We start from the raw sequence: 26424 nt of genomic DNA, 5'->3' as shown, positions 1-26424 counted from the left end.
ATAGGAAAGTGTATTAAAATATAACTAGTGAGGTGCTATGTATAATTCAGAGGAAGGGGAAATTATGCATGGGCCAGACTACTAACAAAAGGCTCCAAAGCCTGGGATACGCTGAGGGCCTTTCCATAACAGAAAATGAAAAGGAACCTAAATTTGAGACTAGATTTGAGGAAAGGCACAGTTCCGCTGGAGTAGAAAGCGTCTGTCTACCGCAGTGGAAAGTAAGTTTTCGTAAATGCAGACTAGCTCCAGGCTGAGGACAGAATCTAGCTTTTAAATCAGTATAATCTCTCTGCTTTTACATTTGAAAATCTCTGCAGTGATATGTTATTGTATCCCCAGCACCATACAAAGGACATACAAGGGCCAAATACTGCGGGAATATTTATTAATGATATTAATGATGATGCTGTCCGGGCAAAAGGAAAACTTCCGCTTCACCTTCTGAAGTTTCGCTGAAAGTCACTGACAGGAGGCAGTTAATAGAAGAAAAGACATAGACATTGATTTGACCATCGTTTTATGTGACACGGGAGCCTTCAGAATGAAGACCCAAAGATAACAAGGGAAATCGTGTATTTGTATGCTTAGGTTCAACAAAGCATGGACAGCCGTATAAAAAAAATGACTGGACAAGGCCGGGCGCGGTGGCTCACGCCTGTAATCCCAGCACTTTGGGAGGCTGAGGCGGGCGGATCACAAGGTCAGGAGATCGAGACCATCCTGGCTAACACAGTGAAACCCCGTCTCTACTAAAAATACTAAAAATTAGCCAGGCGTGGTGGCGGGCGCCTGTAGTCCCAGCTACTCAGGAGGCTGAGGCAGGAGAATGGCGTGAACCCGGGAGGCGGAGCTTGCAGTGAGCCGAGATTGCGCCACCGCACTCCAGCCTGGGCGACAGAGCGAGACTCCGTCTCAAAAAAAATGACTGGACAAAAAACACTCTGATGCAAACAGGCAAGAAACCCAGCAAGGCCTATCTAGATTCTCCTTGGCCTGTCTGCAGCATTCATTCCTTCTGGGTACGGAACAGGACCCTCTGGAATGGGGGCTGTGGCCTACAACAGTTAAACAAGGTAGGTCAGATAATTTCTTTTTCTTTTCCTTCTTTTTTTTTTTTGACAGAGTTTTGCTCTTGTCACCCAGGCTGGAGTGCAATGGTGCGATCTCGGCTCACTGCAACCTCCCCCTCCTGGGTTCAAGTGATTCTCCTGTCTTAGCCTCCCGAAGTAGCTGGGATTACAAGCGCCCGCCATCACGCCCAGCTAATTTTTTTTTTTTTTTTTTGTATTTTTAGTTGAGACGGGGTTTCACCATGTTGGCCAGGCTGGTCTTGAACTCCTGACCTCAGGTGATCCACCCGCCTCGGCCTCCCAAAGTGCTGGGATTACAGGCGTGAGCCACTGCGCTCTGCCAGATAATTTCTCTATGTCCAATATTTGCACAGAAAGGGGTGCAGGGAGGTTAGAGTAATATTTTTAGGTTTGTGGCTGGCTTTGGGAAAGGGTGGGGTTTTGGTTTCTATGCCCTGCTTTGGGAAAGACGGATTCCAGTTTCTATGACTAGCCGTGGGGGTGGGGGTGGGGGGAAGAATGGGATTGAGAGACAGGAGGGTTGGAGAAGGTGGGAAAAATCTTTTGCTTCTGAGGTCTTCATTTTGGGGTATTGCTTTCTGAGTTCCAACAATGCCCAGGATCATTCTTTTTTTTTTCTTTGTTTTTTTAAAGACAGGGTCTCACTCTGTCACCTAGGCTGGAGTGCAGCAGTGTAGGCACTCCTCACTGTAGCTTTGACCTCCCAGGTTCAAACTATCCTCCCACCTCAGCCCAAGTGACTGGGACTACAGGCACGTGCCACTGCCCCCGGCTCATTTTTTTCATTTTTTGTAGAGATGCGGGTCTCACTGTGTTGCCCAGGCTGGTCCCAAACTCCTGAGCTCAAGCAATCCACCCGCCTTGTCCTCCCAAAGTACTGAGATTACAGGTGTGAGCCACCACGCCCAGCCCCAGACTCATTGTTGGCTTTATTCTGGGAGATATAAAAAGCCATAATTTTTTTCCTTAAAAAGCTAATGATCTAGGTTCAAGGGACAGACGGTCAAGAAAATTGAAAACTTATTCAAGAATTCAAAATAAGGGAAAGATTATGGTAGCCTATAGCTAGAAAAGTTTACCCTTACAGATTTCATTTTAAAATCAACTATGAGAAAATTTTAATGTTTAAACAAGCATTCCAAGTTGGGGTGAGGGAAGAAAGAGAAACAGAAACAAAGAAATAAATGTGGCTTGGAATGAGTGAAATATGATTATTGGAGACATGGACTTTGTTTTGAATACCACTGTTTATGTAACACCTGGCACAGTGTCACTGTAAAGATATAAAATGATATGAAACATGAAACAGCAAAACAAGCCAGAAGAAAAACTCAGGAATGAAGTAACAGAACTTGGGAAAGAGTTAGAAATAAAAGAGAAACTGATTTCAGAAAAGAGGACTAAAATACAAGGAATAAAAGAATAAGAAAATACAATAGTGTCTGAAAAGAACTACAATTTGAAAATGAGTTTTTTAATCAAAAATAAATGTAAACAGAAATAATTTGAGAGAAATGATAAATATTGAAAATAGGCAAAGAAGATCCAACATATAGAAGTTCTTGATAAAGAAAACCCAAGACAGGTAACAGAACTAATTATAACACATTATAATTCAAAAAATTTTTTTTCTGAAATACATATATATATGTATCCTAACATTTCTCACACAAACACACACACACACACACACACTCTCAGAGTCATGAATCACTTAACAACAGGGATATGTTCTAAGAAATGCATCATTAGGCGACTTTGTCCTTATGGGAACACTATAGACTGTACTACTTACACATACCTATATGGTACAGCCTACTATATACCTAGGCTATATGGTATAGCCTATTGCTCCCAGGCTACAAACCTGTACAGCATATTAATCTACTGATTACTGCAGGCAGTTGTAACACAGTGGTATTTGTACATCTAAATATATCAAAACATAGAAAATACAGTAAAAATACAGTATAAAGGGTTAAAAATGATACACCTGTGTAGGGCACTTACCATAAATGGGGCCTGCAGGACTGGAAGTTGCTGTGGGTGAGTCAGTGGTGAGTGAATGTGAAGGCCTTGGACATCACTGCACACTACTGGAGACTTGATAAAAACTGTACACTTAGGCTACACTAAATTTATTTAAAATTTTTTTTCTTCCATATTAAATTACCTTTAGTTTATTGCAACATTTTACCTTATAAAGTTTTTGATTTTTTAAAAACTTTTCAACTCTTTTGTAATAACACTTGGCTTAAAACGCAAACACATTGTACAACCGTACAAAAATATTCTTTGTATCCTTACTCTATAAGCTTTTTATTTTTAAAGTTTTTGATAATTATTATTATTTTTTTACCTTTTAAGCTTTTTTTTGTTACAAATGAAGACACAAACACACATTAGCCTAGGACTACACAGGGTCAGGATCATCAAAATGTCACTAAGTGATTGCGCCACTGCACTCCAGACTGGGTGACAGAGCAAGACCCTGTCTCAAAATAAAATGAAATAAAGATGTCATTAGGCAATAGGAATTTTTCAGCTCTGTTATAATCTTGTGGGATCACAGTGGTATATGACATTCATTGTTGACCAAAATGTCGTTATGCAGCACATGACTATATACATATATCTATATGTATATAGATATATAGTATGAAATGCCAAGTCCCACTAAAAGAAACAAGGGGTTCTAGGTTTAGGGCAGGAAATGTATGGAATGAGCACGAAATATCTTATTATACTAGAGAGCAGAGAAATGATTAAAGACTTCTGGAGTCATGTCCAAAGGACCCAGCCAACTAGAAGAGGCTCCTATTGGCCATGGATAGGACAATTTGAGTTTCAATAAAGGTAATAATTAGAATGGACCGAAACCCATCGTATATGTTTAAATATATAAATTCATAGTAACGTGTAGTTTTACCAAAGGGATTAAACCTGAGTGTGCTCAAGCTTCTTGATCCAACTGCCAGTTTACGGAAATGGAGGACAAAGGAGCATATTGAAATAGGCCATGAGTGTGCAATCTGCAAAATCCAGACCATGGGGAACCCTGCAAAGTAAACAACTGGGTTATTCAATATATATAAGTGGGGGGGGGGGGAAGAAATAGAACCTATAGCTTAAAGGAGGCATAAAAGACATTAAATTAATGAGCAAGACTATAATGTCTAGGGATATACTTAAATGCAAAAAGAAGTGGTTATTTAAAAAGTCAGGGTAGTGATGGGGGTGAAAGGAGTTTGTGATTGGGATGGAGCACATGGATAGGCTTCTGGTGTGGCTGACAAAGTTCTATTTCTTGGTTTAGGAAGTGATTACAAGGATGTCCACCTTATAATAAACCATAAAGCTGTTGAAGAAACTGACAAAAATGGGGAGTTTTCTACTCATATACCCTCACTCTAAACTCCAAAAGATAGATATAGATATATATAGATATATATATAGATATATATATATACACTTCATAAGAAGGAAATGCAACTGAGAAGCATGGAGTGAGATGCAAAAATAAATGACTTTATGAAAATTAGACCCTGCAAGACTAATTCCTGAGTTAAACAAGTTTGAGAAAAATAGTCTGTAAAAGCATGATGAATTGACCACATGTACTTATCTCCCTTCCAAAACACTCATTGAAATAAAACAAAGGAATAAAGTTACAAACCTACAAGGTAGATGTAAGGTAGAAGGTCCTTGAGTGAAGGAGAGGTTCAGAACTTGGAGGTATATGGTACTTTGGAAATTAGAAGTAAAGCACAGTGCTTAAACGAAGCAGATTAAACAAAAGTCTGTATGCTGAATAGTGGCTCCTCATCCTCCAATTTTTCTCCAGCCCTGCTCTTAGAATAACTCCTAAGCAGATACTGGAGTATTCTTTCAAGAGACTCAATGTTCCCAGAAAATAACCTTTTTTTATGGTGCTATTTGGAGTCCAGAAATAAAAAGTTTGTTTTGCCAGTTTATCAACTCTACCCTGGAACTTACCAGCAACCGGCAGATAAAAAAATAAGAGTAGGCTGGGCACAGTGGCTCATGCCTGTAATCCCAGCACTTTGGGAGGCCGAGGTGGGCAGATCACAGGGTCAGGAGTTTGCGAGCAGCCTGGCCAATATGGTGAAACTCGGTCTCTACTAAAAATACAACAATTAGCTGGGTGTGGTGGCACGTGCATGTAGTCCCAGCTACTCAGGAGGCTGAGGCAGGAGAATCACCTGAACCCAGGAGGCAGAGGTTGCAGTGAGCTGAGATCACACCACTGCACTCCAGCCTGGGTGACAGAGCGAGACTCCATCTCAAAACAAACAGAAACAGAGTATCAGTAAGAAAAGAAGTCTTAACAACAAAAATAAAATCTATAAATTATGATATGTTTGATCTTTTGAGAATAATATTGAGCATTTCACAAATTTTAAAAAATAGTTGGATAGATATGCAGAGATTTAAAAATATTTAAATATTTAAAAAAAGAAAAGCAATCACTAACACCAGGAAAAGCAAAAACAAAACCAAAAAACCCCCAAACAACAACCCAAATAAGGAAAGAAAACATAGTCATAAATTCCTTGGCTCATCATTGAATAATATTTACAGTCAAAGCAACAGCAATACTACTATTTTTTTTTTTTTTTTTTTGAGATGGAGTCTTGCACTGTCACCAGACACGTAAAAGTAAGGCTGGCATCAGGTATGGCTGAATAGAGAGGGTTCAAATAGTGTCATCAGGATCTGGTTTCTGTCTTAGAAATGCAGACTCTCCTGTTAGGATCAAAAGATGGCTTCAGCCTTTACATTCTTTTTATTTGTTTATTTATTTATCTTTTTGAGATGAAGTCTCGCTCTGTCACCCAGGCTGCAGTGCAGTGGTGCAATCTTGGCTCACTGCAACCTCGGCCTCCCGGGTTCAAGCAATTCTCCTGCCTCAGCCTCCCGAGTACCTGGGATTACAGGCGCCTGCCACCCTGCCCATCAGCCTTTACATTCTCTTTATATTTTTAGTCTTGAGAAGGAATGAGCTTTCCTTCTGGGTGAAAAGCTGTGGGCTAATAAATGAAGCCCGAGTCCATTAAGGGACAGGAGAGCCAAGGAAAGAAAACTTAACAGGATCAAGTGAGAAGAGAGAAGAGAACAGAAGAGAAGAGAGAAGAGAAGGAGGAGGAAGGGGGAGGGGGAGTAAGAAAGAAAGAGGGAGGGAGGGAAGGAAGGGAGAGAGAAAGAGGGAGAAGGGAAGGAGGGAGGGAAAAAAGAGAAGAAAGAAAAGGAAAGAAAAAGAAAAGGAAGAAAAGAAAGAAAAAGGAAGGAAAGAAAGAAAGAAAAGGAAGAAAAAGAAAGAAAAGAAAGATAAACATCTAAAATGTAGCAGAAAAGTTAAGCAAAATGGAGGTGGAGAAAAGCCCACAGAACTGAAGAGGAACTTACTGACTTGGGGAGAACAGGTCTATGAAGTGGTGGAAGCCAAGTTGATCTATTGCAGTGATTTTCAACCTACATCTGGAAACTTTTTAGAAGTGCAGATTCTTAGGTCCCACATCTCACCTTCTGAATCAGAAACTTTGGACCTGGGGCCCACCACTCTGTGTTTTAACAAGACCTCCATGTGATTCTGATGAACACTAAAGTTGGAGAACCATTGATCTAGGCCAGTGGGCTTTCTTCGTTGGCAGTGTAAATTGGTAGAATCTCTATGTAGGGCAATTTAATAGTATCAGTCATAATTAGAAATGTGGGCCGGGTGTGGTGGCTCACATCTGTAATCCTAGCACTTTGGGAAGCCGAGGCAGGAGGATTACTTGAGTCAAAGAGTTCAACACCAGCCTGGGTAACACAGTGAAACCCTGTCTCTATAAAAAATTTAAAAACTAGCCAAGCGTGGTGGTGGATGCCTGTAGTCCCAGCTACTCTAGAGGCTGCAGTGGGAGGATCTCTTGAACCTGAGACGCTGAGGCTCCACTGAGCTGTGACCACACCGCTGCAGCATTATTTGATTGTAAACTTAATATAACTAGCAAGCTGGTAAAACCTGTAGTGGCATATCTATACCGCAGACTGCTGCATACCACCTACAACCCCACCGGTCTCCCTGCCTCCCGTCTTCTTCAGTCTTGACCTGCTCCAATTCATTTCCTGCACTGTTACAGCGAGATCCTCTACATTCAGATAATCAGTTAAGAGATTTTTCCTGAGTCCTGCCCTTTGCTTCTCCAAGTGGTTGATACTGGAAAAGATGACCCTCTTCCAAGCGGATCAGGTCTTTGTGCAGAAGCATGCATTTAGCAGTCTCAGTAACAGAGCTACATTAGAAAACTTCTGTAATTGTTATTCAATGTTTGGGATTTCAGATCCAAGCTAGAACATTTTACTGCAAACACATTGGATACTTTTAGCTAATATAGGAAGCAAAATTGCAGAAAGTTGGCTTGGTCTTTATTGAATCCTTACTTGCTCTGGCCTCTGAGGTTTGAGAGCAGAGTGAGAGGGGGACAGGGACCATTTGGGTGTGTAGTTGAACAGCTTTTGTTTTTTACTGCCCAACATCCTTTCCACCTTCCAGGACAGCATCTTGCTTATGCTTAGGAAAACTACCCCTCTCTCATTCTTTTGATTCTTGCACAGATGGAACCGTCAAACCCGATTCCACCTGCCTGCTCCCTCCTCCTTGGATATAGGCCAATCAGATTTTTGTCTCTATAGAATCTGAATCTCGAATGATGACTGCAAGTGGTTGAAGATCCATCATTACTCTTTCTTCAGAGTATCCCTGGTTCCTGATCATTTCAAGGCCCAATTTTTTACCTTTCCCTTTGATTATGTGAGTGAACCAATATCTTATGGTATTTTTTTCCTTATTATCCAGAGTCAGATTCTTTGGATTGTAACCAAAGAATAGTAACTATAACAGGATCATAATCACAAGAGGGTGTACCAGCTGAACCATATGAAATAGACTTCTCTCTTCCTATTTAGCATCTCTTTGGAGAACAGTGCCACCCCACATTCTTATTCTATGTGGTTCAGATGAAACTGACTCCACCCTTATGGTCCTGGAAGTAGGCACAAGAGAGAATTGCATCCCCCTAGCCACAGGTTCAGGGATAAGAATATGATGTGATTGGGCTACATAGAGACATCTCTGGGATTCTGTAGCAACTGAAAAGAGATACTTTCTGTTCACTGGACTGCTAGGTACATGTAAGGATGGGATGGGCCTATAGCTGCTGGTGGCTATTTTTGCTGCCACATGAATTAACCTTACGGGAAACTGAAACCAACACACAGAAAAGTGGAACCAAGAGATGGAGAAACAAAGGAAGTTCCCTTATGACATATTTCTGTCCTGGATCCAACTATGCCTGAAACCATATTGAATTTTAATCTTGAAATATAGAGTTGCTTAAGCTTTTTCCTTTGTTTCTGTTACAGCCAAAAGAATCCAAACAGAGTAGGATTCTAAAATTCTTTACATTATTTCCCTTTCCTTGTCAGTGAACTAAAGGGCTCCCAAGATCTCTCCTGCAGCATTTTCCTTGAGAAGGAGGAAGGTTTGCATCTCTGTAAGTATAGGTTGAGTATCCTTTATCTAAAATGCTTGGGACTAGAAGTGTTACGGATTTCTATTTTTTTTTTTTTTTGGATCCTGGAATATTTGCATATATGTAACGAGATATCTTGGGGATGGAACTCAAGTCTAAACATGAAATTCATTTATTTTTATTTATATATATATTTTTTGAGATGGAGTCTCGCTCTTGTCATCCAGGCTGGAGTGCAATGGCACAATCTTGGCTCTCTGCAACCTCCACCTCCCGGGTTCAAGCGATTCTCCTGCCTCAGCCTCCCGAGTAGCTGGGACTGCAGGCATGCGCCATCACACCCAGCTAATTTTTGTATTTTTATTAGAGACGGGGTTTCACCATGTTGGCCAGGCTAATCTCGAACTCCTGACCTCAGGTGACCCGCCCACCTCAGCCTCCCAACGTTCTGGGATTACAGCCGTGAGCCACCACACCCGACTCATTTATGTTTTATATAACCTTATTAACATAGCCTGAAGACAATTTTATGTAATATTTTGCATAATGTTGTGCCTGAAAGAAAGCTTGAGTACACTGATCCATCAGAAAGCATAAGTGTCACTATGTTAGCCACCCATGTGGACAGTCTGTAGTTGTTTGGCATCACCATCATTCCTGACTGAATTTATGTGCTACTGATGAGCAATCTTTTTTTATACTTAATTCAAACATAAGTATGTAATAGTAAAAAATATGACATGCTGTTAATGAAAAATGAAAAAACGGGAAAAATTTTAGTGAAAAAAATAATGAGTAAAGGTTAAGTAAGCAGCACAGTAGCACTATCAGAATACCTGAATAGCTGGAAACAACAACAAACGATGGTAGGCTTTTAGTATCCACTACAATGCTGTTTTGATTAAAAGGTTATTGCATGGCTGGGCGTGGTGGCTCGTGCCTGTAATCCCAGCACTTTGGGAGGCCGAGGTGGGCGGATCACCTGAGGTCAGGAGTTTGAGACCAGCTTGAGCAACATAGCGAGGCCCTGTCTCTACAAAATATTTAAAAAATTAGCCGGGCATGGTGGCCACACCTGTAGTCTCAGCTACTCTGGAGGCTAAGGTGGGAGGATCTCTTGGGCCCAGGAGTTCGAGGCTGTAGTGAGCCGTGATAGTGCTGCTGCATTCCAGCCTGGGTGACAGAGCAAAAACTTGTCTCAAAAAAAAAAAAAAAAGGCTACTGCACACTGTACCCTGTATTTTTGTATTTTTTTTTTTTTAGGTGAGAAGAAACATCAGAAGCAGTTGAAAGACCAGGATGTGGGTCGTCTAGGGGTGAGGAAGCACTCTGAATCAACTGTGTGTTGTACACCTGCGTTTTAACTGTGACCTGTCACATGAGGACACGTGTGGAATTTCCCACTTTTGTGCCATGTCAGTGCTAAAAAAGTTTTGGATTTTGGAGCATTTTTAATTTCAGATTTTTCAGACTAGGAATGCTCAACCTGTATTTCCTCTCAACAAACTTCCTTGGAGCTGAGTCATAAAATATTCAAGTGCTACCATCTGGCGTCGCTCTTGAAGGCATTCCTCATCATTGATTACAAGGCTGTGCCTGTGTCATAGACCAGTGATGCTCATGCTTTTCCCTTGGAGGAGGAGCTATTTGCCACCTGGGCATTCTGCTCAGCCGCACCGTAGGAGTCTGCTCTCATTCCCCTGTAGTCTGTCTGCAGTCATTTCAGGAATGCTCTGCACCAGTGGTTCTTGATTCTGACTGCACACTAGAATCTTGGAGGAGTCTCTAAAAAACACCCATGTCTAGGCCCACCCCTAAAGATTCTGATTTAACTGGCTTTTTTTAGGACCCCACTATCCATATTTTCTAAATACCCTCCAGGCAATTCTACTGTGCAAGCAGAGTGGAGAGTCACTGGCGTACACTGTGGCTCAAGATAGCCCCAGCTGGTTCTAAACAGAGTGACTCTGTTTTCCCTGAGTTTCCTCGGCTGAGTGTGTAGACTTTCTCTACCCACTCTAGTCACAAATTCACTTCTGTACTCATTTACTAAGCATTTTAAGTGCTGGATACTATGACAGGTATTGGGAATGCAAAGATGAGTGAAACACCATTTTGGTTGTTGAGAGTATGACAGACTAGATGGGAGAGACTGCCAGGTAAACAGGTACGGGGGTCAAGTGTGAACCCAAAGGAGGGAGTGGTCAGTTCTACCTTTGAGAGACAGAGGTGACAACTGGGAAAGGCTTTAGAGAGGAGGTGGCTTTGAGTTGAGTCTTAAAAGTATTATAAGAACATGGGCCAGGCACGGTGGCTCACGCCTGTAATCCCAGCACTTTGGGAGGCCGAGGCAGGCGGATCACGAGGTCAGATCATCGAGACCATCCTGGCTAACACGGTGAAACCCCGTCTCTACTAAAAATACAAAAAAATTAGCCGAGCATGGTGGCAGGTGCCTGTAGTCCCAGCTACTCGGGAGGCTGAGGCAGGAGAATGGCATGAACCCGGGAGGCGGAGCTTGCAGTGAGCCGAGATCGCGCCGCTGCACTCCAGCCTGGGTAACAGAGTGAGACTCCGTCTCAACAACAACAAAAAAGAACATGGTAGGTGGCTAGGTGTGGTGGCTCACACCTGTAATTCCAGAGCTTTGGGAGGCTGAGGCAGGAAGATTGCTTGAGCCCAGGAGCTAGAGACTAGTCAGGGCAACATAGCATGACCCCATCTCTATGAAAATTTTTTAACAAATTAGCTAGTGGAGTGGTACATAGCTGTAGTCCTAGCTACTTGAGAAGCAGAGGCAGGTGGATTGCTTGAACCCAGGAGTCTGAAGTTACAGTGAGCTATGGTCACACCACTACACTCCGGCCTGGGTGACAGAGCAAGACCCCATCTCTAATTTAAAAAAAAAAAAAAGAGAGAGAGAGAACATCGGAGGGAAGCCGATTTCAGGGGAAGGGCAACATGGGCAAAGTTCACGGAAATAGCCAAGCTGATACGGTGTGAGGCAGATCTGAATAGAGACAAATCTGGAAAAGTAGGGAGGGGTTGGTTTATATAGGGCTTTGGTCCCATGTGAGGGAGTTTGCACTTTATCCTGTAGACAGCAGAAGTTATAAAGGGCTTTAATGAGGAAGATAAATCTGGTCATATTTGTTTTTTCAGAAATATCTCTCTGGGAACGGTGTGGAAGATGGATTGGAATGGTGTAAAATTGAAGATGTGGACTCCGGTTGGGAGACTACACCCTAGATAAGATGAAGAGAACTTGAAGCAAGACAATAGCAATGGGAATATAAAGGAGAAGAGACATTTGAGTGAAATTAAGGAAGCACAATCTGCAGACTGTTTTCTTTTTTTAAGAGTCAGGGTCTCCCTATTTTGCCCAGGCTGGTCTCAAAGTCCTAGGCTCAAGCGACCCACCCACCTCAGCCTTCCAAAATGCTAGAATTACAGGGGTGAACTGCCTCACCATGCCTCAGTCTGCAGAATTTGATGACTGAATGTATTTGGAGAGAGTCTGTGGCTTGGATGACTGGGTGAGTGGATTGTGATGCCGTTCATGGAAATGAAGAAGGCAGAGGAAGGGAGAGCAAGAGGGTGGAAGTGGGGCAGTGGGGTGCTGGTGGGCCATCCAAGGGACACCAGCTGTTGAATATGTTGCATCTGTAAAGATACAGATTGATCATTCAGAAATAAAGAGAAAAAAAGCAAAAGCAAAAAAAGTTTTAAAATAAAAAAATATAGATTGAGAGAGTCATAGGCATACAGATGGTCCTTGAAATGACAAGTAGATGGAAAACAATGAAACAAGAAAAGAAAGCCAAGAACAGAGAAAAAAAAAACAGAGATGGAGAAGGAATAGTTAGTGAGGTCGGTAGGAAAGTAGGATTGAGTGGGAAGAGAGACTTTCCATAAGAAAGGAGTCATGTTAGGGTTTTCCAGAGAACCAGAACCAATACTGTGTGTGTGTGTGTGTGTGTGTGTGTGTATGTATATATATGGGTGTGCGTGTGTATGTATATGTGTATATATATGGGTGTGTGTGTGTATGTATATGTGTATATATGGGTGTGCACGTGTATATGTGTATATATATGGGTGTGCGTGTGTATGTATATGTGTATATATGGGTATGCGTATGTATATGTGTATATATGGGTGTGCGTATGTATATGTGTATATATATGGGTGTGCGTGTGTATGTATATGTGTATATATATGGGTGTGCGTATGTATATGTGTATATATATGGGTGTGCGTGTGTATGTATACGTGTATATATATGGGTGTGCGTACGTATATGTGTATATATATGGGTGTGCGTGTGTACGTATATGTATATATATATGGGTGTGTGTGTGTATGTATATGTGTATATATATGGGTGTGGTTCCCAGTCCAAGGTCAGAAGACCAATGTACCAGCTCAAGCAGGCAAGCAGGAAACAAAAAATGGAAGAATTCCTCCTTCCTCCACTTCTTGTTCTGTTCAGGCTCCCAACAGATTGGATGATGCCCACACACATTGAGGAGGCCAACCTGCTTTACTGAATTCACAAATTCAAATGCTAACCTCATCTGGAAACACCCTCGCAGACACACTCAGACACAACGTTTAATCTGGGTGCCCCTTGGCCAGTCATGTTGACACATAGAATTAACCATCACAGGAGTTACATCTGGTGTGAAAACCATAAAGAAATCAGGAAGGATGAAAACTGTGGTGGACATTTTCTCTTTTGACCACACTACCTCTTTTTTTCCCCCTTCTTTTGGAGAGAGAGAATTTCCACTTAATAACTCTTCCCCCAATGTGTGCACCTGTGCTAAGACTCTCAGGGCATTCTGCACTGCTCACTCCAAGCCACCAGGTGGGTATGTGGCCCGAGCTCAGCAGATTGGACTGACTTATGAGGACTTGGAAACTTGAGCCAAGTGATCCAAGGATGGAATAAATGTAGTGCCAGCAGAGGGCCCTTATCTGATAAGAGTGTTGATTAACTCTTGCTACCTATGCTTCTTCCTTTAATTTCAGGAGCTGTGATTGATTGATTGATTTTGAGGCAGAGTTTCACTCTTGTTGCCCAGGCTGAAGTGCAGTGGCACAACCTCTGCTCACTGCAACCGCTGCCTTCCAGTTTCAAGCGATTCTCCTGCCTCAGCCTCCCAAGTAGCTGGGATCACAGGCGCCTGCCACGTCTGGCTAATTTTTGTATTTTTAGTAGAGACGGGTTTCACCATGTTGGCCAGGATGGTCTCGAACTCCTGACCTCGTGATCCGCCCGCCTTGGCCTCACAAAGTGCTGGGATTTGAGCCACCACGCCTGGCCTATTATTTTATTTTTTGAGATGGGGTCTCGCTCTGCTTCCCAGGTTGGAGTGCAGTGGCATGATCATGGCTCACTGCAACTTTGACCTCCCCAGGCTCCGGTGATCCTCCCACCTCAGCCTCTCAAGTGTCTGGGATTACAGGTAAGTGCCACTATGCCTGGCTATATTTTTGTGTGTGTTTTTGTAGAGACGGAGTTTCTCCATTTTGGCCAGTTTGGTGTCGACCTCCCGGACTTAAGCGATCCACCCACCTCAGCCTCCCAGTGTTGGGATTACAGGCGTGAGCCACTGTATCCAGCTTGTGATATACTTTTAATAAATTTCTCTTAAATTAGCAAGTGCTTGTTTATAATCCTAATTAGAGAACCTGGATTCGGCCATTAGGAAGTCATGGGTGGCATTCATCGGGAAGTTTCATGGGGTGAGAGGTGAAAGGCTGGCTGATGGGGGAATGGAAGTGAGAAGTAGAAATAATTGCATTCTAATCTTTAAGTTTTTTTTTTCTTGGGAAGAGAAGCTGTTAAAGAAGTAGCGAACTATTTTTAACCACACTTGAACCCATGGTTTGATAGGGTGACTGAAAAGAGTTCCTGAAACTTGGGCAGCCATAAATCTATTGTTTTGTTATGAATTTCTCTAATTTTTAGTGAGATAAACTTACTTTTAGTTTATCAACATATTTCAACTATTCTTACTAGTCATATATGGCAAACCTGCCCCAAGATGTCACATCGGTCTCTAAAGTGTTTCCTTCAGAGTAAGGTTCATCTGATTTGATACATTGATAGGAAGCCAGTTGTAAAAAATAAAGCCACTACGGAAGGCTTCTTTTGTAAATAAGATACCCAAGCACCAAATCAATGATTACACTGAAAAATAACTTGATTTTGGTACTAACTTTTGGAAATACACATAAAATAGGCTTTCTCTTCTCCAGCCTAACGTGGATTGAATTGCTATACTGTGTAATGATTTTCTGCCCCCTAATGGTTGTTCAAAAGCATTAAGAAATTTGTCATCTGCTTGAAAACATTTTCTATTATAAGAAAATATTTTCTTTATAGCACATTTTTAATTTTTAGGAATTCGAAATGACTTAGAAATGTGTCATCATTCACAAGAGGCCCGTGTTACTCTTAAGAATAGGCCGATCTCATAAAACAACTGCGAACCTCATTATATAATGTGAACAGACAGGATTTTAAGCAACCAGTAGGTGGAGGAATTTCCAAAGCTTAGAACACCACAGGCTCCAAACCCAACTTCAGAGCTGAGGGCCTTAAAGTAATCTGTTCAGCCTTCTCCGCTTTATACTAATAGAAGACTGTGGAGCAGCTCTGAGATATATGCTCATAGAAGTACATCGCCCATGATATTCTGGCAAAAGGAAAGACTATTTTAGATTAGGATTGGATTTTACTTGTGAAATATGAGATTGGGGCCAAGAGAAAGCATTGCTTTGGGTAGGGATAGCATGAGATTAAAAAACTGAAAATAAGTCGAGTGTGTGAAGAAAATGACTGACATACGAGAGGAAGGAAGCCAACAAGAGTGCCGTGGGTAGATGCTAGAAAGGGTGACATCATGCAGAAAGGTCAGGGAGGGAGGCTGAGTTTGGCTTTGGTCCAGTCAGCAATAGAAGGCTATTATGAAAGACAAACGTAAATATTTGTAAAATATAGTGTTGGTACAAACAAATATAAAAAAACATTGAGTTGCTTCTGCTGCTCCTTCCTTTTTTAGCCCTGGAAACAATGAATCCAGAGGGAACAGCCACAGACGCTCCTGAGCACCCGTCAGTTTAGGCCTTCTGTGCCTAACGCAATTTCTTCCCTTAGAATTTGACCCTTGGCTGTGTCACCCACCACTCATCCCATACCTCCTCCTGACCTCCCTGCAAGGTGGAGCCCACCAACCTGATCGCTGATCTTACCCTCCCCGTTAAGACTTACTCTATTACATCATCTTATCATTGACATGAAGTGCAGACCCAATGCCTGGCCAGTCTGAAGTTGTGCACACGTAGGACATTAACTGAAACCTCAACTAAACCTCATCAAATTCCCACTTACTCTGGCTCCCTTCTCTATTTTTTAATTAAAAATTTTTTTGTATTATTCCTATTCTATTTTCCTGCAAACAGAGGCCCCCCTTCTTCTCGCACTCAAAAAATTCCACAATTCTCCTGGTTTCTTCATTTTCCCTCTTTTCACAGGCCTATATACTCTTCCATGTTTAATATCCTCGCTCATTTTATTCTTACTAACCATGAGAACTTATCTTTTCTATTCAATAGACTGTCCTCACTCTTGATCAATTTTATGCACTTAAATAGGCCATGTCATGTTTTTGCACATCAGACTGGAAAAATGACTAAGAGAGGTGTTATCCATAGTTGACGGGGTTTGGAGAAAAACAGGTTCAGTCATTTGTGGAAGTATAGGCTTAGACATTTTTCGAAGGATAATTAGGCAGCATCCACCCAAATTCAGAATATCTGAGCCTTGTGAATCCTTAATCCTTTTAGAAATCTACCTTACAGAAATATGAGCACTAGAATAGAGCAATGCAAGTCAAGCGTATTTCCTGTAGGATTATCTACAAAAGCAAAACAAAGAAAATAAATGAGACAGCCATCAAAAATTCAAAAATTAGAAACCAGAATGATAGTACTTTTTTTCATTTAAAACAAGGAGTTTAAACAAGATGCTTAACTTGAAGGGAAAACTAGGATTCTTTTTTGTTTTAGAGTAATTTATCCCTAAAGACAGATTGCCCTACACGTAACAGCTACGTACAAAAAAGTATAAAATTGTCCTTGGTTTTACAATGATAAATGAAAAACATTAAAATTCTCCAACTGAACAAGGTATGCAAGGATTTTTGTTGTTGTTGTTGTTAAAACAGTGAGAGCAAAATAACTTACTGGAATATAAACGTAAGAGCCGACTGAGCATGCCACTAATGGAGAAAATGGGGTATTTTCACAGCATCAGTATTTTTCCCCATCCCGTCTCCACTTGATGTCAATCGAAACATACCATTGGCTGCTTGGTTAAAAAAAAAAAAAAGCAATATGCTTGTGCACATACACCAGTTACTTTATGTACAATAAAGAAATGGGGAAGGGGGAAATGAAAGAATAGAAAAAGCTATATTATAGTACTCACGATGTGGTGGAACCAAATCGGTTTTCTAATTGCGAATGTAATCTTGGTCTTTAAAGTTAACAGTTCTGGAGTGAAGAACCAGGTTCTCTTTTCAGCAAACACCTTCTGTCTGCTGTTGGAGCATATCGATTGTATCTGCATCCTCCAACTGTGTAGGTGTTATCTATTTCATTGATGGGTTGCCCATCAAATCAGAATCTGACCTGCCTCATTGACAATCCCTGTCATTCACAATAGGCTTTAACTAGTTTACTAAGTGGTGCATACCTCTTAAAGTGCACCCCAGAACCACCCCGCCCCCTTCAAATTAATATGATTATTGTTCTCAGTCTCGACTCCTTCCTAGGGCTTTTCGTAGGCCATGGGAAACGCCAGTCTCCTCAGCTGCCCCTTCATAAAACAGGTATCAAGTCTGCACCGGATTGTGTCTGACATTTTTGAGTTCTTGGTCTCACCGACTTCAAGAATGAAACCACACACCCTAGCAGTATTACAGTTCTTAAGGGCAGCATGTCCAGAGTTTGTTCCTTCTGATGTTCTGATATGTTCGGGGTTTCTTCTTTCTGGTGGGTTCGTGGTCTCACTGGCTCAGGAGTGAAGCTGCATGTTTTCGCGGTGAGCTTTACAGCTCCTAAGGCGGCCTGTCTGGAGTTATCTGTTCCTCCCGGTGGGTTCGTGGTCTAGGATGGCTTCAGAAGTAAAACTACAGATCTTCACAGTGACTGTTACAGTTCACAAAACCAGTGTGGACCCAAACAGTAAATAACAAGATTTATAACACAAAGCAAAAACAACACAAGCTTCCATAGTATACAATCAGCCCCTACCCCGTTACCACTGCTGGCTCGGGCAGCCTGCTTTTATTCTCTTATCTGGCCTCGCCCACATCCTGCTGATTGGTCCATTTTACAGAGAGCCGATTGGTCTGTTTTACAGACAGCTGATTGGTCCGTTTTGACAGGGTGCTGATTGGTGCATTTACAATCCCTGAGCTAGACACAAAACTTCTACAGGTCCCCACTAGATTAGCTAGATACAGAGTGTGGACTGGTGTATTTACAAACCCTGAGCTAGATACAAACCGCCGATTGGTGCATTCACAATCCCTTAGCTAGACATAAAGATTCTCCAAGTCCCCAACAGATTAACTAGATACAGAGTGCCCATTGGTGCATTCACAAACCCTGAGCTAGACACAGGGTGCTGATTGGTGTGTTTACAAACCTTGAGCTAGATACAGAGTGCTGATTGGTGTATTTACAGTCCCTTAGCTAGACATAAAGATTCTCCAAGTCCCCACCAGACTCAGGAGCCCCGCTGGCTTCACCCAGTGGATCCTGCACCGGGGGCGCAAGTGGAGTTCCCTGCCTGTCCGGAGCCGTGCGCCCGCACTCCTCAGCCCTTGGGCGGTCTATGGGACTGGGCGCCGTGGAGCAGGGGGCGGCGATCGTCAGGGAGGCAGCTAAAGCCCCGCGAGAAATCGAGCACCGCAGCTGCTGGCCCAGGTGCTAAGCCCCTCACTGCCCAGGCCGGCAGGGCCGGCCAGCAGCTGCGACGGGCGGGGCCCGCCGAGCCCACGCCTATCCGGAACTCGCGCCGGCCCGCAAGCGCCGCGCGCAGCCCCGGTTCCCACCCGCGCCTCTCCCTCCACGCCTCTCCCTCCACACCTCCCCGCAAACCGAGGCAGCCGGCTTCGGTCTTGGCCAGCCCAGAAAAGGGCTCCCACAGTGCAGCGGCGGGCTGAAGGGGCTCCTGAAGCGCCGCGAGAGCGGGCGCCAAGGCCGAGGAGGCGGCGCCTAGAGAGAGCGAGGGCTGCGAGGCTGCCAGCACGCTGCCACCTCTCAGAACGAGCATACAAGCAGCACCAAGAGCGGCAGAGAAAGCAATAGTACAATTTCTCAATAAATCCAAAAGCTAGTTCTTTGAAAAAAATATATATATATACACATACAGGCCGGGCACGGTGGCTCACGCCTGTAATCCCAGCACTTTGGGAGGCCGGAGGCGGGCAGATCACGAGGTCAGGAGATCGAGACCATCCTGGCTAACCCGGTGAAACCCCGTCTCTACTAAAAATACAAAAAATTAGCCCGGCGTAGTGGCGGGCGCCTGTAGTCCCAGCTAGTCTGGAGGCTGAGGCAGGCGAATGGCGTGAATTCACCCCGGAGGCGGAGCTTGCAGTGAGCTGAGATCGCGCCACTGCACTCCAGCCTGGGCGACAGAGCCAGACTAAGTCTAAAAAAAAAAAAAAAAAAAAAAACCAAAAAAAATCCCAAATATATATATATACACATATATATACACACATATATATACACACACATATATATACACACATATATATAGCGTGTGAAAGTCTAGTAATGTTAATTAAGAAAAAAATTATAACTATAGACATTAAGAATGAGAAATTGTATTGAAAATACTGAAACACCGGGCGCGGTGGCTCATGCCTGTAATCCCAGCACTTTGAGAGGCCGAGGCGGGCGGATCACGAGGTCAGGAGATGGAGACCACGTTGAAACCCCGTCTCTAATAAAAATACAAAAAATTAGCCCGACGCGGTGGCGGGCGCCTGTAGTCCCAGCTACTCCGGAGGCTGAGGCAGGAGAATGGCGTGAACCCGGGAGGCGGAGCTTGCAGTGAGCCGAGATCGCACCACTGCACTCCAGCCTGGGTGACAGAGTGAGACTCCGTCTCAAAAAAAAAAAAAAGAAAGAAAAAGAAAATACTGAAACAATTTTTTCAAAATAAAATGAAGTTGATGTTCAAGTTCATTCCAACAAATTTGAAAACCCAGAGAAAATAGGTTATTTCCTAGGAAAATGATAAATTGCCAAAATTGACTTAAAGACAAAAACCTAAAGACATTTATAACCACTAAAAAAATTAAAAAATCAAAATACTTGTCAAAAACAATTAACTTTTTATTTTTTCAGTTATTTTTAAATTATAATTTTATAGCTTTATTATTTGAGTTTTGAGACAACGCCTATATAATATTTGTATTTTGGAATTTGAGACCATTAATTTTGAACTATTGCATGATGAATTTTTAAATATGTTCCATAAGATATTGGAAAAATGGGCTGGGTGTGCTGGCACACACCTGTAATCCCAGCACTGAGAGGCCCAGGTGGGTGGATCACCTGACATCAGGAGTTCGAGAGCAGCCTGGCCAACATGGTGAAGCCCCATGTCTACTAAAAATACAAAAAATTAGGCAGGTGTAGTGGCGGATGCCTGTAATCCATGCTAATTGGGAGGCTGAGGCAGGAGAATCGCTTGAACCCAGCCTGGGCAATAGAGCAAGACCCTGTCTCAACAAAGAGAAAAAAAAAGATATTGGAAAAAAGGTTTATATAATAATTGGAACTTTCTAGCTAATCTTTAAAAACCAGAATATTCCTTGTTTGTCTACCTATCATCTATTTATAATTATAAAAGTAATCCAAGCTTATTATAACAAATTTAAACCACAAAAAAAGACAATTGTGTTTGCACCTCAAAGGATTACCACTCACTGTTAAGTCAGTACATATCTTTCCACATTCTTCACTGCTTTTTCAAACATAAAAAATAAACTTTGAATGTTTTAATTCTTTAATGTTTGCTTTATTATAATTAATTTATTTTTCCTATATTCCTTGATTATGTTTCATTTCCTTTCCCTAAGTTTTTGGCTGGAATGCTTATCATTCTATAATCTTTTGTCACTAAGTTATTATTGTAATACCCACCTCTCTTCTTTGAATCAAGAATTATTTAAAAGAGTAAACTTTTTCAATGCCTGCATAACTTTGGTTAATTTTTTCTTCTGTTAGCTCTATTGTCTTGCACTCAGAGACTGGCCCATGTAATATTTACTTTTCAGACTCCAAGATTTTCACTTCATCAAATACAGGATTAAGTCCATAAGACAATGGAAAAACAACTATATTCTGTTTTTAGAGTTCCAATAATCTTTCAAATCAATCTTAATTATATAATTCTGATTTCTTGTATTGTAGTCCATTTTTTTCTGCCTAGTCAGTCTGTCAAAGACAGAAATATATATGATAGCACACTACTTATATATTTTTAAAAATCCATCTTTTTGCATTTTTAATGGTTAATATACTTAATATATTAACAACTAATATATTTTCATGAAAAACAATTCAACACTGGCAGGTAGGATTCTAAGATGGTCTCTAAAATTCCTGGTGGCTAGTATACATTCCACATTATAATCCCCTCTTCTTGAGTGTGAGAGAAATCTGGGAATGTGGGTGGCTGTGAGTCCCATGATTAAGTTATGTTATATGGAAAAGTTGAAGGGATTTTGCAGATATAACTAAGGTTCTGAATCAATCAATTTTAAGTTGATCAAATGATAGATTATCCTGAGTGGGCCTGACCAAATCAAGTGAGACCTTTAAAAGAGAGTTGGAAGGTCAGAAATGGAAGGGGTTAGAGAGATTTGAAGTGAGAGAGAGCCCCATGCTGGCCTTGCGGAAGCAAACAGCCATGTTGAGAACTGCCTATGGGAGGGGCCGTGTAGCAAGGGCTTGCACACAGCTTCCAGGAGCTAAGAGTGATCCCAGCCAATATCCAGCAAGAAAGCAGACACCCCAGTCCTACAATCTCAAGGAACTGTATTTTACTAATGTAGGATACAGTAAATTCCTCTTCTAAGTTTAGCCTGTTAACTTCCTTTAAAATTCAAGAGGAAGAAAAATTGTTAAGTACAATGAATTCTGAGTTCCTCTTCAAAAAACCAATATGTCAGTATGTTCAGCTTCCCTGTCCTTTGTCCTCCATTTTAAAGTTTAACGTCCTCATTCTTTACCCTCCTAGCCTCTATCACCTGTTCTGTCTTTAGGGATCCTTAGTCACATGCTCTGTCCTTAGCCATCCTTAGTCACCTGTGCTGTCCTTAGGCATCCTTAGTCACCTGTTCTGTAACCATCCCTCCCACCGAAACTACTCACCCCACCACTCTGGGTGGTACCCTTGCTCTCTTTAAAATAGCCAATCAGCATTAGCTTAGACTGTGTGGTCCAACCCTAGCCAATAGGGGAGAGAGGCAGCAGTAGGGGCTAGCTGCATGCTTTAGGAATAAGACTCCCTTCCCCTCCCTTGTCTGGTGTGCTCTCGCCATTGCTGTATCCATGAGATGCACCCTTCTATAGAAGTAAATTGCCTTGCTGAGAAAACTTGCCTGAGTGCTATTTTCACTTGGTGGCACCAAGCATTTACTTCCAACACTAGTAACTTGAATGAGCTTGGAAGAGGATCCTAAACCCTAGATGAGTAGATGAGAACACACCTTAGCTGGCATCTTGATTTAATTTCAATTTTGTGAGATCCTAATAGTAACCAATACTTTTATAAGCACGCAACTACACTGGGCCCAGACTTCTGACCTATGGAAACTATGAGATAATAAATGAGTAATGTTTCAAGCTGCTAAGTTTGTAGTATTGTGTTATGCAGCAAGAGAACACAAATACAAACATATAAAGACTTCTGAGAGTTATATTTTTGGTGTTAATTAGATCTTTCATGATTATAAAATAACCTCTATTGTTCTGTTTAATATATTTGCTTTACATATTTTAATATTTTTGTTATTATACATATTACTAATATTGTGATTTCTGTTTTCTTGGTGTTTGCTTTCATTTATTATCCCTTTGTCATCCTTTTAGTTCTAAAGTTGTGAGATACTTCTAGAAATAGTGTATATATACATATATATATTTGTTTAATTGAATTTTTTGTATTTTCATGATATAATTTGTCACATTTTATTTATTGGTATCTCTTTTGATCTTAATTTTTCATCTCGTGTTGTTATTTCTGTATCTTATTCTTTGTTCTGTTATTTTCTGTACTTTGGTATATAACTATATTTTTGTTTGTTTTCTCTTTTTCAGTGACTTTAGAACGTATGCATTTAAACCTTGTTTTTAGGAATAAAAAAATTCACATTTTTCTAAAGGATTCTTCTACTTGTGTATTTTTTTTCAAGGCAGGGACTAGGGCTCTTGTCCCCTTGTACCCTTAGTATCAATCACATAGAAATGTTTAAAAAATGTTTGATTGGCCGAGCCTGGTGGCTCATGCCTGTAATCCCAGCACTTTGAGAGGCCAACGCAGGTGGATGGCTTGAGGCCAGGAGTTCAAAACCAGCCTGGGCAACATGGTAAAACCCTGTCTCTACAAAAAATACAAAAATTAGCCAGGTGTGGTCCCAGCTTCTTGGGAGGCTGAGGCAGGAGGATCACTTGAGCCTGGGAGGTGGAGGTTGCAGTGAGCTGAGATTGCACCATTGCACTCCAGCCTGGGTGACACAGCAAGACTGTCTGAAAATAAATAAATAAATAAATAAATAAATAAATAAATAAATAACATTTGGTTTGCTGAATTGAAATCACTAGGTTCTAAGCAATTGTGCTGGTAAGTAGCTTTTACCATTTTTTTTCAAATAAGCATTTAAAAATATTATTTGATTTTTCTCTTTGGGTTATATCATGTTCATGTTGGTTTTAAACCATATTCTTCATATACACTCTCTTGAAACAGACACCTGTAATCTGAAACAAAAAATAAAAATAACTTGATGAACTAGAATGTAATTACCTTCTTCCGATTTTTTTTCTTTACTTTTTTTTTTTTTGAGAAGGAGTCTTGCTCTGTTGCCCAGGCTGGAGCAAAGTGGTACAATCTCAGTTTACTGAAGCCTCCACCTCCTGGGTTCAGGGGATTCTCCTGACTCAGCCTCCCGTGTAGCTGGGATTACGGGTGCATGCCACCATGCCTGGCTAACGTTTGTTATTTTTAGTAGAGACGGGGTTTCAGCATGTTGGTCAGGCTGGTCTTGAACTCCTGACCTCAAGTGATCCATCCAAGTTTACCTCCCAAAGTGCTGGGATTACAGGCGTGAGCCACCGTGCCTGGCACTTTTTTTTTTTTTTTTTTTTTTTAGAGATAGGATTCAGTCTGTTGCCCAGGCTGGAATGAAGTGACTCAATCATAGCTTATTGCAGCAACCTCTTGGCTTTAAATGATCCGCCTGCCTTGGTCTCCCAAAGTGCTGGGATTATAGGTATGAGCCACCGTGCCTGGCGACAATCTGTTTTTCTGATACATACTCACCTTACTTAATAATATATTGTGCACATTTTTCCAAGTTCTTGGAAGGAAGGTATTTCTGGTAATGGAACCAATAAATCAGAGGGTGCATGATACATAAATCCAAATTTGTAATCACTTAAGTACATTGTAAGTTTATTTCTCATGTAAGTGCCCACGACGAGTACAGGTCAGTGAATGGCTCTATTCCATACTGTGATTCAGAGACTGAGGCTCTTTCTAACTTGTTATTCTTGCATAACCAGAGTATACTGTCATCTGCATGATTTAGGCTGGTTGCCATGCCCAGGATCTGGCTAGTAGAAGGGAAAGGGAACATGGAGAAAATATACTGTCTAAAAAGACTAAGTCCTGAAGTGAGATTTACCACATTACTTTATACTCACATTCCTTCAAGGGGGATATAGTCACATGGCCATCCAACTGCAAGAGAGGCTGGGAAATGATAAGAAGGGGAGACTAGATTTTGGTACACAGTTTTGTTATATATTTGTTTAATTTCATATGTGAAAAAAATTTTAACACATTAATCTCATTGTAAAAGAATTGCCTTTGAAGGTATCACAGGCACTTGTCAAATAGGCACACTTCTAGTTAGTGGCAGATCCAGAATGGAAACAGATCTTTTGACACTGATGGCAAAGCTTTTTCTTTTTTTTCTTTTTTTTTTTTTTTTTTTTGAGACGAAGTCTCACTTTGTTGCTCAGGCTGGAGTGCAGTGGTGTGATCTCAGCTCACTTCAACCTCCCCCTCCCAGGTTCAAGCGAGTCTCCCGCCTCAGCCTCCCCAGTAGCTGGGATTACAGACGTGCGCCACCATGCCCAGCTAATTTTTGTATGTTTAGTAGAGACGGGGTTTCACCATGTTGGCCAGGCTGGTCTTGAGCGCCTGACCTCGTGATCTGTCCACCTCGTCCTCCCAAAGTGCTGGGATTACAGGCGTGAGCCACTGCACCCAGCCGGCAAAGCTGTTTCTAATGAATGATACGGACAGGAGGTTGGGAAATACTAAGCAGAAAAGGGCAGTGTCGCGGACAAAGCCCCATCCTCAAACCTGGACCTGCAGCCCAAAGTGAAAACATGCATTCCTGTTTTCCAGCTGGAAATGTTGCCTTTTCCAAAACCACCCTGGCCCACCCCATCCCCCATCCTGTACCCATAAAAAGCCAGGCTCCACTGGCAGAGAGGCAGAGAAGGAGAAAAGGAACAGCCAGACATTGGAGACAAGAGAAGAAGCAGCTGGACATCAGAGAGAAGCAGCTTGACTTCACAGGGATGGCTTAATGATGAGACCTTGGAGAAGAGTTTGGCCAGGGATGGCCAAACTCCAGGGGAAGACCACCTTCCCACTCCATTCCCTTTCTAGCTCCCCATCCAGCTGAGAGCCACTTCTACCGCTCAATAAAATCCTCCACATTCACCACCCTTCAATTCATTCATGTGACCTTATTCTTCCTGGATGATGGACAAGGACCCGGGTACAAGAGGCTGTCACACTGACCCTCCACTGAGCTGTGTAACACTTAAGCCAACCATGGATGGCAAAGCTAAGAGAGTGCACTCTAACACATGCCCTCTGGGGCCTTGGGGTTGGCAGGCAACCCCTAGATGCTGCCATGGGCTCTCACGGAGTTCTGCTCCTGCTGGTTGCCCAGAAGCACTTGTCCTGGCCCCTGTACCCACTCGCCTGCATGCTCCCACTTCTGTAAGGGGTTGAGAGCTATAGTCTGAGTCCCACGAAGGGGTCAAGGGAATTATCCTGTTTCATTAATGCAAGGCTTACTTTACTTTTTTAAAGTTAATGAAGTATGAGCTTTTTTTTTTTCACTGAAGATAAACACTATTAGAAATATCTCTGTCTGGTGAGAGGTTGAAGCTTTTTTGAGAGAGACTTCTATAAACTATAGAGTATGGGGTTAATTTAATTTGAGAAAATGGTTGTCTAGTCAGTTGGTAGAAGCAGCCTGTAGACCATATTGCTGGCATAATTATTTTAGATGCTAACAAATGAGAGAACATTTTGATAACTCCATGAAAATCTCTCAGATTTTAGTTGTTAACGATGGGACATCATTCCCTGAATTCCACATTCACTAAATAGGCTTCCATTAAAATATTCCTTTTTTATTCTCCAGATACTTGTATATCAGCTT

General features: G+C 41.8%; 1 long non-coding RNA gene and 1 pseudogene across 1 annotated transcript; one reads left to right on the top strand and one right to left on the bottom strand.

Annotated features, from left to right (window-relative positions):
* The first annotated feature begins 986 nt into the window (after positions 1 to 986).
* LOC104006735 (uncharacterized) lies at positions 987 to 8658 on the top strand. Its single transcript, XR_008548430.2, has 2 exons — positions 987 to 1076; positions 8586 to 8658. It is a non-coding gene; the product is annotated as an uncharacterized LOC104006735 (long non-coding RNA).
* Positions 8659 to 17138: 8480 nt separating this feature from the next.
* LOC134810276 (small ubiquitin-related modifier 2-like) lies at positions 17139 to 17652 on the bottom strand (annotated as a pseudogene).
* Positions 17653 to 26424: the final 8772 nt, after the last annotated feature.

Source organism: Pan troglodytes, chromosome 5, assembly GCF_028858775.2.
Source record: "Pan troglodytes isolate AG18354 chromosome 5, NHGRI_mPanTro3-v2.0_pri, whole genome shotgun sequence".
Taxonomy (NCBI): Eukaryota; Metazoa; Chordata; class Mammalia; order Primates; family Hominidae; genus Pan; species Pan troglodytes.
This window is presented reverse-complemented; position numbering and strand designations above follow the sequence as displayed.